The 18586-nt window shown below is 34.6% G+C and overlaps 1 protein-coding gene across 6 annotated transcripts in view; it reads right to left on the bottom strand.

Annotated features, from left to right (window-relative positions):
• The window catches only part of ASCC3 (activating signal cointegrator 1 complex subunit 3), a 329002-nt gene that overhangs the window by 221063 nt on the left and 89353 nt on the right, over window positions 1-18586 (bottom strand). The gene's annotated exons all lie outside the window — the stretch shown is intronic.

Raw genomic sequence — 18586 nt, 5'->3', positions numbered from 1 at the left:
ATTAAAGCAATGTTTTTAGGAGGTTCAAGTTCTGCAAAACAATTAAAAATAAATAGCCATAATCCCCCAATTCACACTTTTATAACATGTTCTCTCTCTACGGTTACTTGGCAAAACTGCATAGTAATAAATGGAGACATGTTATCAAAATCAATCAAAATATATAGAATTTATATGGAAAAGAGAAGACCTGGAATAATCAGACAACTCTGAAAAAGAACAAAGTTGGAGAACTTATACTACCTGATTTCAGGACATACAGTGTATATAGTGTAGCAATCAAGACAGTGTAGTACTGGCATAAAGATAAACACACAAATCAATGAAATAGAACAGAATTCAGAAATAGAGCCATATATATAGTGAATTTAGTTTTTAGTAATGCTGCCATGGTAATTCAAAGGAGAAAAAATAACCTTTTCAACATGATGTCAGAACAACAAATATACTGAAAAAAGAAAAAAAGAACCTCAACCTGAACTTCTTACACAAAAATTAACTCAAAATAGATTTCAGCCTAAAACTAAAAACTGAAACTATAAAATTTCTAGAGGAAGTTATAAAATTTCTGGAAGAAAACATAAAAAAACTTTAGGTTTGATAAATATTTTTAAAACAGCACACAAGTATGCACTATGAAAGATAAAGTCAGTAAGTTAAAACTCTATTAAAATGTCAAGTGTTTAATTTTCAAAAGACAGTATTATAAACATGAAAAGGTAAGCCTGCTAATGGGAAGAAAATATTTGCTGAGCACATATCCAGCATAGGACTTGTATTTAGAGTCATGCAAAGTCTTATGACTCAATAGTAAGACAAACCACCCACATAAAATATATCAAACAAGACAAATGACTTGAAAAGATACATCATCAAAGATGGCATACACAGATGCCAAAAAGACACATAAAATATGCTCAACATCATTAGGGAAATGCAAATTAAAATCACAATGAGATGCTCACTAGAAAAAGTCACTAGTCAAAGTCACTAGAATAGCTAAAATTAAAGTTGAAGTATCAAGGAGGATGTGAAAGAACTGGAATTTTCACACATGGCTGGTAGGAATGTAAAGTATTCCAGCCACTTTGAAAACAGTTTTGTAGTTTCTTAAAAAAGTTTACTATGCATCTACCGTAATCCTAGCAACTGTACTCCTAGGTACTAATCCGAGATATGAAAGACATATATCCACAAAAATGAATATACAAGAATGTTCATAGCAGTGTTATTTGTAATAACCAAAAACTGAAACAAAGGCACATAACTATGAAAATTGAACAGATAAACAAATCATGGTATGTCCATGCAATACAATACTACTTAGTGGTACCAAAGAATAAACCATTAACATATGCAACAACATGGACGAATATAAAAATAACTACATTGAATGAAAGAAGCCAGATTTTTTATAAAGCATACACTGTACTATTCTACTTACGTAAATTTTCTTTATTGTAAACTAACTTTTATTTTAATGATAGAAAGCATTTCAGCGGTTGCCTGGGGATATGAGTGGCAGATGGTGAAAGATGGATTACAAAGAGATGTGAGGAAACTTTTAGGGCTGATGAATATGTTCATTATTTTGACTGTAGTGATGGCTTCACTGGTATGCACATATGTCAAAACTCATTAAATTGTGTTCTTTAAATATGTACATTTTAGCACATTAGTTATACCTCAATAAAGCTGAAATAAAATGTTTAAAGATCAACTAACACATCTGCATTAAATATGACATACAGTACTATCTAGTGCTTTCCACAGAATATAATTATTATTTTTCTTTCTGGTGAGAAAAGATTCAAATTTGGAATGAATGAATAGCTTTAATTCTCTTATTAAAAAAAAAAGATCAAACTTAACATAAAAGCCTTCTCTTAAACCAAACCTTCAAAAGTTTTTCTCCCAGAATCAATTCCACAGATTACTGTTCTGCCAAAGGGGTAACTCAAAAGGATACTCTACTTATACTACTACCAAATAAACACCACTCACACTTGACTACACTGTTACTTCTAACACTGGAGGGAAAGCCATCATTTTTCTCCTTTTCTCCTGGATTGTAACAGTCAGGCCTAGTTCAAAGCGTCAGTGTAGCATAAATCAAGTGTAAACTCTGGGGTTATTTCTCATGAAGTACAGTGGGTTAGGAGAATAAAGAACTCAATGAATATGCAGAAAGAAACGAACATTTGTTGAAGGCCAACTATGTACAAAGCATCTATTTCTGCTTTATTGACTATGCCAAAGCCTTTGACTGTGTGGATCAAAATAAACTGTGGAAAATTCTGAAAGAGATGGGAATACCAGACCATCTGACCTGTCTCTTGAGAAACCTGTATGCAGGTCAGGAAGCAACAGTTAGAACTGGACTTGGAACAACAGACTGGTTCCAAATAGGAAAAGGAGTACGTCAAGGCTGTATATTGTCACCCTGCTTATTTAACTTATATGCAGAGTACATCATGAGAAACGCTGGGCTGGAAGAAACACAAGCTGGAATCAGGATTGCTGGGAGAAATATCAATAACCTCAGATATGCGGATGACACCACCCTTATGGCAGAAAGTGAAGAAGAACTAAAGAGCCTCTTGATGAAGGTGAAAGAGGAGAGTGAAAAAGTTGGCTTAAAGCTCAACATTCAGAAAACTAAGATCATGGCATCTGGTCCCATCACTCCATGGGAAATAGATGGGGAAACAGTGGAAACAGTGTCAGACTTTATTTTTTTGGGCTCCAGAATCACTGCTGATGGTGACTGCAGCCATGAAATTAAAAGACGCTTACTCCTTGGAAGGAAGGTTATGGCCAACCTAGATAGCATATTTAAAAGCAGAGACATTACTTTGCCAACAAAAGTCTGTCTAGTCAAGGCTATGGTTTTTCCAGTGGTCATGTATGGATGTGAGAGTTGGACGGTGAAGAAAGCTGAGCGCCGAAGAATTGATGCTCTTGAATTGTGCTGTTGGAGAAGACTCTTGAGAGTCCCTTGGACTGCAAGGAGATCCAATCAATCCATCCTAGAAGAGATCAATCCTGGGTGTTCATTGGAAGGTCTGATGTTGAAGCTGAAACTCCAATACTTTGGCCACCTCATGCAAAGGGTTGACTCATTGGAAAAGACCCTAATGCTGGGTAGGATTGGGGGCGGGAGGAGAAGGGGACGACAGAGGATGAGATGGTTGGATGGCATCACCGACTCGATGGACATGGGTTTGGGTAGATTCCGGGAGTTGGTGATGGACAGGGAGGCCTGGCGTGCTGCAATTCATGGGGTTGCAAAGAGTCGGACACGACTGAGCAACTGAACTGAACTGATGTACAAAGCTGTTAACTTCAAAATATCTTTTACATATTATATCAAATAACAACAGTGAGATACTTAGAATATTTTAGTCTGCTTTAACTGATGTACAAAGCTGTTAACTTCAAAATATCTTTTATATATTATATCAAATAACAACAGTGAGACACTTAGAATATTTTAGTCATCTTTAACTTAGAGGAACAAAGTACTATACAACAAAAATGATTTTAAGGCAAATAGGAAAAACCAGGTATTATTCTTTTAGAATAATATCTTTTGAGGTTTGGCCTTGCCGTAAACATGACTGATTCCACATATAAAACACCAAGCCTTACATGCTATAGATAAGGTACAGAATATTTCTTTAAAATAAAAGAAATATTTACAATATATAGATTAGACAGCAATGAGAATTAAGGTACCATAGTAAAGTACTAAAAAAATAATTTTTATTTTTCTAAATATTATGGATCCAAAATTAGCTTGCATACAGATGTGCTTTGAATAGTGGAGAAAAAAAAATTATAATTGGAACACCAAGAACTAGATAACTCATGGCCCATCCTATGAGTAATCCTCAGAGAGTCCATCACCCATCAATGGAAAAGACAAGGAACTCTTTCAAGGAAACTAGACCCTATGAATGGAGAAGGAAATGGCAACCCACTCCAGTGTTCTTGCCTGGAGAATCCAAGGGACGGGAGAGCCTGGTTGGGTGCCGTCTGTGGGGTCGCACAGAGTCGGACACGACTGAAGCGACTTAGCAGCAGACCCTATGAATCCCTGGATTTAAAAAAAAAAAATTAAGTTTATGCTTATGGCCAAAAGTGAGCAAGACATTTATGGTAATGTGGTTGATAAATGTGAATGTAAAGGAAACCCCTTAACCAGGAGCTTCTGAAGAATAAATTTAAAAACTAGAAGAGAAAAATTTTTTCTTCACTATATCAATTTAGACTCTGAAATATCCTATTTGGTTCTTTTCCCTTAATATTCAATCTGCTATGAATAAGTAAATAAATGTTATTTTTAAGTAAAATTCATCAGAAGTACATAATTAACACATATCCAATAAAGGGAGTGATCTGCAGCCATCAAATATCATGCAATATGAACTAATCCTTAATAATATACAAAAATATTTATTGGAAAAATTTAACAAAATAATAAGCAATAAACTCATTTTTAACATACATCCTTGCTTAGCAAAAAGATTAATAGGATATATACTAAACTCTATAATTTATTTTTAAAACTTTTCTACAATGAGCATGTTATCTTTTGGAATAAAAAAAATGTAGAGTAGAGGAATTTTCAAAATAAATTTAACTTTTAGTTCACACTGACTTTAAAAAAAGTGCCACAAAACTCCAGTTAGAAATGTAAAACTATGCAACAAAATACACAGAAAATGACCTGTAATATACAATGCAGTTTAAAAATACGTGATCTAACAGTGTTTATCATAATACAAACAGACATGCCCTCTAAGGTTGTGGTGATTTTGATTATCCATGAACCAACAGACAGTAAATATTTCTATGTAATGAATTTAAATGAACAAAGGCTCAAATAAATGATGAATCCAAGTACAACTAGTTTCCTTTAGGAAAGTTATTTATGGCTGTAGCAGCACAAAGCTCTACAAAAATAAGATTTCATATATTTCCAGTTTTGATATAGGAAAGATAATTCTTTTTACAATAATGTGAAAATGAAAACAATACATCTAAGAGAAGCGATCAGTCACAGAAATTACAGAAAACACAGTTCCCTACAAACCCTAAAATTAGCCAGCTCGGCACTTGCATTTTAGGTTTATAGCAACTTTATAGTTCTGTGGGAGAGTTTGAGAAATGGGCTTTTTTGACAACAATTTCCTTGAAGAGTGATTAAAGCACTTGTAACAACAGAAAACTTGCTTTCAAATCAAGAAGTAAGAAATTGCCCCAATCTAACAAGCTCTCAGGATCTTATAGGGCTGTATTTTCTCACTGATATCATACCAGATCAAACTACAGCTTTCTGGAGAAAGCACAAGCATTTGGTATTATTCAAGAAAGTGTAAGAATTCAGACTAACATTGAATATTTTCATTCATCAGCTCTTTTAAGCAGAGTTGTTTTTTAATTCTAGAGGTAAGTGATAAGAATAAATTCACAATATCTTGGATGCTAATGAGTATATAGAATGTCCTTATGTTTCTGTGGATGCCTTGGGAGAAGAAACTTGAAGATGTGCTTGAATTATAAAGTCTATGCCCTACCCAAGGCAGTTCAGTTTTAGAGAAACTGTTCAAAAAGTAAATTATGCCAAGACAATACAGTTTATATTACTGGCTACATACCAATATCTGAAAAGCACATGCCATATCATTAACACTCATAAAATATAGTTGCCCTAGAGTTGTCAAGAATCATTCTAACTTTTATAGAACAGGAAGCTCACTAACCAAATTTGTATTTTTTTTTTAATAACCGCATAGTTTTTACAAATAAGGTGTACAAAATCTTTTAGCTGCTTTTGTATAATAGCTAACAAAATAATAGCATTACTGTAGTATTTAACAATATACATGCCACTAGAGTTAATATACAACGTTTGATCCCCAACACAGGAAAACAACAAGCATAGCACAGCTAAAATGTGTAGTGTCCTACTAAAGCAGAGGGTCATGCAAGTCTGTATAGATTCCAGCGAATGCTGTGCCCAAACATGGTACTTTATGATTATAATTCCTAAGTCATAACGTTCTCTGAGTTATGAAAAAATGGTCACAGGGTTGCCTCGCCTGAAATGAGTGAACCATTATAACACACTGTGCAGAATGGCATATCATTGTTATTGTTCAGTCGCTAAGTCATGTCCGACTCTTTGCAACCCCATGGACTACAGCATGCCAGGCTTCCCTGTCCTTCATTATCTCCCAGAGTTTGCTCAAATGCATGTCCACTGAGTTGGTGATGCTGTCTAACTATCTCATCCTCTGCGGCCCTCTTCTCCCAGTCTTTCCCAGCATCAAGGGTCATTACAATGGCATATACTTGTGCATATTTGCTCTTCCAATTCAAACTCAAGGGGAGAGTAAGATTCAGGAAATCCTAACACATGCCTACCCATCACATGTATGGAGCATTTAGCACCTTTTACCAGATCTATTGGAAATTACACGTGAAAGCAAAAGTAACATTACGTGTATGTGTGTGTGCATGTGTGTGTGTTAGTTGCTCAGTCGTGTTCGACTCTTTGCAACCCCATGGACTGTCGCTATGAGGCTCTTCTGTCCATTGAATTCTCCAAGCAAGAATACTGGAGTGGGTTGCCATTCCCTTCTCTAGGTGATCTTTCCAACCCAGGGATTGAACCCGGGTCTCCTACATGGCAGGCAGATTCTTTACTGTCTGAACCACCAGGGAAACCCCAAGTAACATTATATTTCTAACATTCCAGAAATGTTACCAGAGTTCTTTTGGACTAGCTTGCCCTTCCAACTCAGTTTTGTTTATAACTCCAGACATCTTTCATGCTCTAAACATTTAAAACCAAACTCTATTCTTGTAAGAAGTTATTTTGTCCTACTACGTATTCAGATTCAAAACTGTCTGCTAGGAAAATGTTATTTTGGTATATTACATCCATTTACTCTCCAACCTGGCAGAACTTTGTCCAGAATGTTAAACGGACCAATTCTATTTACATGAGTCAGCCAGAAGTCGTAGCCTCAATGACCACTGTATAGATTTTGTCCACATTATAAGATCTGTGCAACGTACACTTCAAGGTACTATACATAAGATGTTCAGAAAATGCTTAAGTCTAGTATTTTTTTACATTATTGTTTCTTTCACAGTTCAGAATACCAGTTTAAATGCAAAATTCTCAAATGTGGGAAAATGTGAATTATGAAAAAATGAAAGTAAATGATCTAGTAAGCACAAAATTAAAAATATACCTATCAAGCTCTTTTTCTGCTTGCTTTTCTTCTAAATATGTAATAGGAAATATATAAGAAATGAAAGGGTATACTTCAGAGCACAAGGTGGGAGGCTCTTAAAAGCTTATATCTGGGCTTTACCAAGCAATCAATCATTCTGATCAAAGATTTTTGATTAAAGATTTTTACCAATTTAATATGTTGAAGATTCCAATGTTATTCAATTTGTACCCTAATACACACCTAAATCCCAAGTAACTAAACTGAATTTTGTGACATTTACATAATTTATTATGAATTGAAATGGAAAATTAGGGAAAGAAAAAGTAAAAATTTTAATTAATATCTTAAATTTAACCAAATTTGATCAAGATGTCTGAAAAATAGTTTGTTGCTCAAATATTAAACAGCAAAAAAAAAAGGATTCCCTCACAATAAAAATGGGTATCAGCTGTCCTAAAATACCAGAATTAAAATTAAATTGATATGATTGGAAGAAAGTTGTATTAAATGTCATAAAATGGCATGGAGAAATGGGTAAATTAAAAAATGCCTTCCATTGAGAGGAGAAAATTTCAGCACTCTAAGAATGTCTTGATATTTCTAAAAGAGAAAACTGACATCAATGAAGGAGAGGCTATGTTAGAAAAAATAACTGTTTTTGAGACTCATTTTGGCACAGAGCAACACTGTACACAAAACCATAGCCTAATGAAACACATGTCAAACATGAAAACACTCTGCACACAATGCATATAATTTCAAAATATTTGATATTAACTATTAACCTGTACACTATTTGATACAGCAATTTCTGAGTATTCTCGGGAATACCAGAAGAGTTTATCATTAGTTTTAGATCATGATTAAATTCCAAGTATTGAGCTATGTAGTCACTGTGCTGAAAATTGACACTCCTTTCTCCTTTTATAGTTACAGGATTTGAGCAATTTGTTTTTTGTTTCCTTGGCCGCTCCATGTGGCATGTAGAATTTTAGTTCCCTGACCAGAGACTGAACCTGTGCCCTCTGCAATAGAAGTGCAGAGTCCTAACCAATGGACCACCAGGGCATTCTGACACCTATGGTGGATTCATGTCAATGTATGGCAAAACCAATACAATATTGTAAAGTAAAAAATAGATAAATAAATAAATTTAAATTAAAAAATAAAATTAAATTAAAAAAAGAAGTAAATACATTGCAAGTCACTACTAACAATGAACAGAATTTTCTGGAATATATATATCAACACTACAAAATTTTAGAAGTATAATTATCCATAAAATATTTGAAGGAGTTGTAAACATTGAAAAGAAAATTTTGTTTAAAACAGACTACTTTTAACATGTTCAGGTTTGGTCAGATACATTAAATCAAAGACCAGAGCAACACAGAACATTTACCTGAGGCTGATTTCTTAAAACTATCAAAGATTAACTTTTCTCCCTGGAACGTGACTTCACTAGACCAGTGAATATGTTCACTGGTAGCACTTCTCAAGCAAGTTCTAATAATAATTGCTCTGTGAAAGAAGTGATCTATATGTTCCATTAAGTTTGAAAAATGCTAAGTTAAAGTTAAATAAGTTACATTCACTACAGGGCATCTTAGTTTTTCTTATACACATAGGATTATCAGTCTCTTACACGGATCAGACCATCAGACTATCTGACCATACTTTGCAAGTCACTACCCACAATGAACAGAATTTTCATTCTGTTCTGGCATTCATTCAGCAGCTCCCCAAAATACTGTACTGCCACACATATACTGGGACAATCTGTTATGGAATATAATAAAAGTTAAAATTTTTAATTATTTCTCTCATTTTCACTTTTGTTCCCATTTTTGTTGCCTAAGTGAACTGAGAACTTCCAGATGTACAAGCTGGATTTAGAAAAGGCAGAGGAACTAGAGATAAAATTACCAACATCCGTTGGATCATAGAAAAATCTACAGAATTCCAGAAAAACATCTACTTCTGCTTCATTGACTACACTGAAGCCTTTGACATTGTAGATCACAACAAACGGTGGAAAATTCTTCCAGAGATGGGAATACCTAACCACCTTACCTGCCTCATGAGAAATCTGTAAATAGGTCAAGAAGCAACAGTTAGAACAGGACATGGAACAACGGCTTGGTTCAAAATTGGGAAAGGAGTATGTCAAGGCTATATATTGTCATCCAGCTTATTTAACTTATATATATTCAGAGTACATCATGCAAAATGCTGGGCTGGATGAAGCACAAGCTGGAATCAAGATTGCTGGGACAAATATCAATAACCTCAGATGACACCACCCTTATGGCAGAAAGTGAAGAAGAACTAAAGCGCCTCTTGATGAAAGTGAAAGAGGAGAGTGAAAAAGTTGGCTTAAAGCTCAACATTCAGAAAACTAAGATCATGGCATCCAGTCCCATCACTTCATGGCAAATAGATGGAGAAACAGTGGAAACAGTGGCAGACTATTTTTCTGGGCTCCAAAATCACTGCAGATGGTGACTGCAGCCATGAAATTAAAAGATGCTTACTCCTTGGAAGAAAAGTTATGACCAACTTAGACAGCACATTAAAAAGCAGAGACCTTACTTTGCCAACAAAGGTCCATATAGTCAAAGCTATGGTTTTTCCAGTAGCCATGTACGGATGTGAGAGTTGGACCATAACAAAGGCTGAGCACCAAAGAACGGATCCCTTTGAACTCTGAAAAAGACTCTTGAGAGTCCCTTAGACAGCAAGGAGATCAAACCAGTCAATCCTAAAGGTAATCAGTCCTGAATATTCACTGGAAGGACTGATGCTGAAACTGAAGCTCCAATACTTTGGCCACCTGATGTGGAGAGCTGAATAATTAGAAAAGACCCTGATGCTGGGAAAGAATGAAGGCAGGAGGAGAAGGGGATGACAGAGGATGTGATGGTTGGATGGCATCACTGACTCAATAGACATGAGTTTGAGCAAACTCCAGGAGATGATGAAGGACAGAGAGGCCAGGCCTGCTGTAGTCCACAGGGTTGCAAAGAGTCGGACACAACTGAGCAACTGAACAACAACAACAACAAGCAATAATAAATAAAACGAAGAATTATTGAAATCACAAAGTTGGTAAGTTCCCAGTTTTAGCTTTAGCATAAAACCCTCATACTAGCTACTGAACACTGAAAAAGTGTGCAGCAAAATTTACCTTCAGCACATACAAAACTTCTGGGTAGCCTGCAGCACAATTAGTGTCTGTCCCCAGGCACTGAACATCTTGACACCTGATGCCCACAGAGGCAATCCACAGAGAGCTCTTCTCTCTCGTCTTCTATGCAGACCAACCAGACCTGATTTAAAATCAGCTAAGACAATTTAATAAACAGATACTTTTCAAACTGCTAAAGAGGCACAACAAATGAGCCCTCTAGAAGATGTAGGATTAAGACACTTTTAGAGATACAAGTTCATAATTCAGTAAATAGCTACTTAATGATGATTTTCATATACCTCAAATGTGTTCCTTAAAACATCAGCCCTGTTATGACTCAAATCTAGGATTCTTTTGCAAAACATTTTACATTTTCTGCCTAAAAGTACTAGGTCAAGTGATAATTTTATAAAATGATCTGGTTAATTCAATTAGAAGAGTAATTTATTTTTATTATAAATAGAGTATGTATGAATTCCTTAGATGTGAAGTTACTAAAAGTAAATTTTTTGAATTACATCTAAATGGAAGATGGAAGAGCACACAAAATAAAATACTTTATGTTATAGATGTCACCAGGAGATTTAAGATTCATATGTTTAAAGAATCCTGGTTTTGTTTTTTTTTTCAAATAAGACTCAAAGGTAATTTATCAAGAATTTCCCCCTTAAAATCAGGTCAGGAATTGTTATTAATCAAAGAAACACTGGTAGTTTAAAACTTGCTCTGAGTGGGTGTTTATATTCAATTAGCCAAACTTAAAATGACAAATGATATTTATAAATGTCATAATAGTTAAACCTCTTTCCCACAAGTAAAAAATACAGCCAGAATGATTTTGAACTCTGAACATTATACTACTTTTACTTGTGTGTTTTATGATATTTTTTATTCTCGGAGATAAAAATATTGTTCTGTTTTCAACTTTTAATTCAGTAATTTTGCAAAATATATGGAAGCTCCAAACTTCCAAAATAAAAAAAATCAACTTTTTTAGTAACCCCTCACATATATTTTGGTCATTATTCTGTGATCATTTTAATTGTCTGTTGTCCATTACCATAAGAACAGTAAATTTTATAAATTTCACTCAATAAAGCTGAATGAACTGATGTAAATTCCCCTCTTCAGTTCAAAAACACATAAGAGGAACTACTTAAAGCAACACAAACACACATACGCTAAGCTAAAGAAATCAGGGTCTAAGGCTGGACTACTCTCAAAGTTATTGAGACCAAACTGCTGTAATTTATAGATTATATCACATCAACAGAGACAATCGATCGAGGCTTCCTGGTAATCAGGGGTAAAGAATCTGCCTATAACGCAGGAGATGTGGGTTCAATCCTTAGGTCAGGAAGATTCGCTGGAGAAGGAAATGGCAACCCATTCCAATATTCTTGCTGGGAAATCCAGTGGACATAGGAGCCTGGTAGGCTACAGTCCACGGGTCACAAAAGAGTCAGACATGACTTAGTGACTAAACAACAACAGAAACATAGACAATCAAAGATACTTAAGATAAGCTGTTAGCATTCATAAGAGCATATAGCAGGACGGTGGGATGTAATATAAACATACAAAAATAGATACTCTTCTTAAACTCCAATGGTACCTATTACATAAGAGAAATTTTAAAAGACAGCACAAGATAATACAAGATCCCCTGAAATAAATCTTAAAAGAGATGTATTAATAGAAGATCCATAACGAAAATTACAAAACATTTTTGAAGGGCAAAAAGGACCTAAAAAGTGGAAAATATACAATACTCATGGATGGAGAGATGACATGATAAACGTGTCAGTTCTCCCCCAAAGTAATCCATAAACTCAATGCAATCTTTACAAAACCACAACAGATCCTTTTAAATTAGAGTCTGAAATCAAAATGAAAATGCTCAAATAAAGGTTGAAGAACATCTAAAGCTATTCTGAAAAATAAGAATAAAATATAGAAGTGAAATTTGTTTATATTCAAGACTTATTTTAAAATAACAGTAATTAAAAGAGCATACGCCTAAGACCAGGCTAGACATACACAACATGAATGCAACAACAGAAAATTCAGTCATAGCCACAACAGTAGAATTTTGAGTATCATAAAGATGGCATTTTAAATTTACCAGGGAAATTTATAAAGAAGGTGATGATGAAATAGTTGGCTTTTCTTAGGTTTAAAAAAAAAAATTAGAACTCTGCCCTCACAGAAATAACAACTAAAATTCAGAGATTCAAGACTTAAATGTGAAAAACAAGTTTGAACTCTACTAGAAAAAAAATACAGGAGAAAGATCTCATAAACTTAGGTTAAAGTATAGGCATTCCTCGTTTCACTGCATTTCACCTGCTGTGCATTGCAGATACTGTGTTTCTTTGACAAATGGTGAAGGTTTGTGGCAACCCTGCGCTGTAAGATGATAGCTAGCATTTTTTAGCATTACTAATTTTAAAATTAAGACATTACATTATTTTTTAAGACACAGAGCTATTGAACATGTAATCATCTACAGTACAATATAAATAACTTTTACATAAATTGGGAAACCAAAAAAATTCATGACTTGCTTTATTGCAATATTTGCTTTATTGTGGTCATCTGGAACCAAACTGGCACTATCTCCAAAGTATGCCGGAGAAGGCAATGGCACCCCACTCCAGTACTCTTGCCTGGAAAATCCCATGGACGGAGGAGCCTAGTAGGCTACAGTCCATGGGGTCGCGAGAGTTGGACACGACTGAGCGACTTCACTTTCACTTTTCCCTTTCATGCACTGGAGAAGGCAATGGCAACCCACTCCAGTATTCTTGCCTGGAGAATCCCAGGGACGGCGGAGCCTGGTGGGCTGCCGTCTATGGGGTCGCACAGAGTCGGACACGACTGTAGTGACTTAGCAGCAGCAGCAGCCAAAGTATGCAGGTAGCATTTCCAAGAAAATAAAACAAACTTCTTGTAACTTTAAGTATGGGTGGATAAGACAGATTAGACACATTTCATCTCATCAATTATTTATTACACCTAAAAGCCCTAGATAAAATACATGAAACAGACATCAGAAGACTCCAAAATTTGGAAAGAAGTGAAAAGGGATCTTGGGATTCAACAAATAACATGGCATTGAGTTCCCTGGGGTTTCTTTCTTTGGCCTCTATCTATCCCAACCAATTGCTGAAGAAGCTCAAAATGAGATAGCAAAAAGGGTGCAGAACCCACTCCCAAAACAAAATAAAACACCCAAGATCCAAAGGTACTTTTACATACTTTCTCTAGACAAAGTACTGATGGAGCGCAGCCCTGATGAACAGAAACTTTTTGATAACACCAAAGTTAACGCCAGGAGAGGAGAAACCTTTTCTAAAAGTTCTGACCAGCATTTTCACTGAGATTCAAAAGGATACTGCATCTCTGATATTAGGAAAGAATGCAGAAGGGATAATCTGAATTGAGGAAATAATGTAAGAAAAAGTGTGACTGCTTCATGGAACCACTGAAAAGCAAAATGATTATTATAAAATAGCAATTTATCTTGATAAAGCATACATTTAGGGGGAGAAGTTTGAAATTAATGGTAGGTATAGAATAATGAAAGATAAGTTCTGAAAAGTGGATTGATGTTTTCACTGATGACAACCTTACTAAACTGCTTAAAGTTGCTCTTCAGTTGAACGACAACCGGTGTCTGTTCCCCACACAGACTATTTCTCATGACTAATAAATCTTAGAACTATACAATTCTCTCTTGTAAAAGGAAATTTTATATCAAATCTCAATAAAATCATAACTTCTGCTTGACCTGACAATCCCTAGTGAACCACAAAACAGATTACATCTCTCATTATATTTAATTTATACAAGATTCTTAACAAGCTAGGTAGTTGTGGTTAATTCAATAAGCAATAAAGAGCCAATGAAAGTTTATGAGCAAGGAAATAATATGATCAGAACAGCATGACAGAGAGCTTGCAAAATGAGATCAATTTGCCTTCCCATACTAAAGTAAATTAAAATAAAATAAACAAATGACATTGAAAACATATTTTTAAAATGACAGGGAAAATTTAAGATTATATTTAATTGTGTAAGTTATCAGGAAACTTACTTACCAAAAGAAATATACAATGGGAATCATTAAAAAGCTATTAAAAATTGTAAAAGTGGAAAAGTAAGGAAAGCAGGAAATTAAAAATTCAAAAAAAGTTGAGTGTGTCTGTACTCCCACATGCCCTGCAATATTCCTGTTTTGTTCTCTCTACAGCCTAATCTCAAAGGCAGTGACAGCAGTGCAGTCTATTAATCTGTAAAAATGTGAGAATACATAGAAAGATAGGGTGGAAGAGGTTATTAACTATATAGTTTCATGTCTGCAAAAGTTACCGTCACAGATAGTAGGGGTACACTGGAGGAGAATGAAAAGCAAGCATAAAATAGGAAGCCACTGATAAACTATTACTGTGGCCAAGCACACGGTTCCTGCCCTTACAGAGTTAACAAATATTGCTAAAGCATACAGAGCAGATCTAGAGAAGTACAGAGATGAGCAAACAAGAGACAAAGAGATGGTAATCAATCTTCTGAAAATATAATACATAAATCGAGATAGATTTTGACAAGTTTTGCTTTCTGTATATATGAAATGAAGACACTACTCAATAAGGTTACTGTAATGACTTAGTGAGAATGTATATATGCACTTACTATAGTGATTGGCCCATAATTTGAATTCAAATGTTATATCTCTTTCCCTAAATATTCTTTCATTAGCAACAGTAATGCAACTGAATATGGCATGATAGCAATCAAAATTTTATTTGAGAGTGGTCCAAATTTCTAAGACCAGATCCAAAAGCATGGACTTGGTGGACTAGGTATTATTTTATGAATATAAATGAATGATGCTATAGGACTCAGGCAAGAGGAAATAAGGTACTTACAGAGTTCAAATTGAGTTTTTAGAATGGGTAAGAATTGGAAAAATGTCAATGGATAAAGGAAGATATGAAAAAGAGAAAATGCAAGACGAAACTTACTAACCAGAAAATTCATTTGAGAAAATGTTGAGTAAGGTGATTTTAGAAAAAGCAAAAATGGTCTGGCTGAAGTTTATATTAGAAAATCATTAAAAAGGCTGAACATTAGGCTGGTTGTAGATTATGAAGAGAATCCAATATACAAGGAGCTTTCTCCTAAAGTACTGGTTCTTAAAACATTTTGCCTTTGGGACTCCTTTGCACTCTTAAAAATTACTAAGGCTCCAAAAAGCTTTTTTTTTTTTTTTTGTTAAATCTATCAATATTTCTTATATTATAAATTGAAACTAAGAAATCTTTACAACACAAGAATACAAAGTACTCATTCCATTAACTGTCACTGATGATGAAAATCACATGTTATATAGCCTCTGGAAAATTCAACTGTATTCTGTGACATAATGAGAGTAAAAGAAAATAACATCATAATGTTACAAAAATGCATTTTAACCTCTTTGGTCCCCTGAGGAGTCTCAGCAAATTCTGGGTGTCTCCATATCCATTTTGAGAGTGGCCTTTCTATAGCAATGAGAATGACCAAATCAATGCAGGGAACTGGTTTTGTTTTTGTTTTCTTAACCAGTCTGTTATTGGTATGCAGAAAGACTAGAGCAGAAAGATACAGAGGAAAAGCCCTAGATCTGGCATAGCAGTGAGTGAGATATGATTACCACAGCCAAACTTAACATTTACAGAAAATTTCATAAGTCTAGAATTGCAAGTAGCAAAAGAGGAAAAAATTGACTTAATTTCTTCCCTTAATTTCATTGTACCACTTTTTCTCTCGCATTGACATACCATACCCTCGTTTTACTGATTTTCTTTCAAATCCTACCAAGTTCCTCCGGTATCCTGGTGGTTTAAATCACCAAGACCACCACGAACAACAATAAATTGTGTTGGGAAAAAGTGACATATTTTAGCAGAAACTTATCACAGACTTTGAAATCTGAAAACTTGGAATCCAGTTCTTTCTACATGATTTACTAGAAATGGGACCCCAGGCAAGAACTGTTACCTCAGTAAGCCTCAACAGAACTGCAGTGTTACATTTGTATTGAGTGATAGGTTATGAAACAACTATACCAAAGAAAAATATGCTAAATAAAACGATGCCTAAAGTAAAATAAAAATTATGCATATTTTATAGATGATAACATTAACACATTCTTATGGTAGAAAACAGGGGGGAAAAAAATCTTCCATAATCCTACCACCAGACATAACTACTATTAATGTAATTATTCCTCCTGATAGTGTTTTGGTTGTTATATAGAATAGATAATTATATTAACATAAAGAGTTGTTTCTATATTTTTTTTCTAAACTTTAATTGCTAAGGTCATTACAAATTCCCAGAAAACATAACCTTAAGGAATATTTTACTTCATCAAGTGAAATATCATACTGTTCAACTAGTCTTCTATTCATAGATATTTAACTTCTTCTTAATCTTTGCTATATATTTTTGAAAATACTACAGAACACTGTTGTTGTTTAGTCACTAAGTCATGTCTGACTCTTTTGTGACCCCATGGGCTGTAGCCTGCCAGGCTCTTCTGCCCATGGGATCTCCCAGGCAAGAATATTGGAGAGGGTTGCCATTTCCTTCTCCAGGAGATCTTTCTGATGCAGAGACCAAACCCGCATCTCCTGCATTGGCAGGTGGATTCGTTACCACTGAGTCACCAGGGAAACCCCTATATGAACATGACTGTATATAAATATTAAGATTTGATTTTTTCAAGAGTGTCTATGAAAAAAGAAGAGTGTCGACAAAAAGTAAAAATAATAACTGGCAAAACTGACCAAAATGTTTATTACAATGCACTCTATCCTTATCAAGTCCAAAAAAATTCAACTGGAACTTGCTTTTTCTCTCTTTGCTATGTGTTTCACTGTACTCAGTATTCCCACTGTTAGGTTGGATTGTTGCATCCCAAAATGTACATCTACCCAGAAGTTAACCTTATTTAGAAAAAGTATCTTTGTGGACATACTGAAGGTAAGGACCTTCAGATAAGATCATATGTATTAGGGTAGGTCCTAAAGAGTGTTCTTAGAAAAGTAAGAGGAAAGATATGCAGGAGAAGCGTCCATGTGAGAATGGAGGCAGAGACTGGAGTGATGTGTGTACAGGCCACAGAATGCCAAGGACTGCCGGCAGCCACCAAGAACTGGAGAGAGACATGAAAAGGATACTGTATCAGAGTTTCCAGAAGGAATTAAATCCAACCATCACCCTGATTTCAGACTTCTGACCTCCAGAACTGTGAGAGAATTAAGTTTCTGGTATTTTAAGCCACAAAGCTTGTGATAATTTGTTATTTCACCCTTAGGACCTGAAGATAATCTCCAATCACATTTTAAATCAATGCCTATTCACTGTTTCAAAAGTCTCATCACCTATTTTCCATTAAATTTCCCTGAATTCTCCCATTAACATTTGGTTATATATTATTTTATTTTTTAAAAGCACTATGAACATCACCTTAGTTACATGTTGCATCCATTAATGATAATCTAGTTGCAGTTCTAATGTAGTTTTTGTTTACTCAGTCATAATATAAGATCCTCACAGTCAGAGATTGTATCTTAGATGCCTTAGTTGTCATACATTTCACTTAATACAGTGCTATATACAGTGTATGATTTAATGGTATCCTATTTGCTAAAAAAAAAAAGGGTGACTAAAAACTTTTTTATGTACATTAAATCATCTTCATGGAATAGTTCAGAATGCTTATGAGATCATTTAAAGGTCTATATATTTTCCTGTTCTTAAAACTGAAGCCTGGTCTTATCTACATCCTCACTGCCTATTGTTTTAAAAGATCAATATCTATTGTCAATGACTTAAATATCTACACTAGGAATCTAACAATATTCAAGATACAGCAAGGATTACGGAAGTTAGAAGGGATATAACAGAATAAAGCACCAGTAAAAACCTCTTCTGTAGATGCTAAGATGTGGTTACAAACAAAAGAAGTTCACCATGTAATATTCATATTATGTTTTATAGTTACTTAAGGAACAGTTGTTTAACAATTTTCACAATTACCTGAAAAAAAAAAGAATAGTATTAAACAACAACAAAAAAATCTAAGTATACA

The sequence above is a fragment of the Giraffa tippelskirchi genome, chromosome 9 (assembly GCF_054371585.1).
Source record: "Giraffa tippelskirchi isolate mGirTip1 chromosome 9, T2T-mGirTip1v1.2.pri, whole genome shotgun sequence".
Classification (NCBI taxonomy): domain Eukaryota; kingdom Metazoa; phylum Chordata; class Mammalia; order Artiodactyla; family Giraffidae; genus Giraffa; species Giraffa tippelskirchi.
This window is presented reverse-complemented; position numbering and strand designations above follow the sequence as displayed.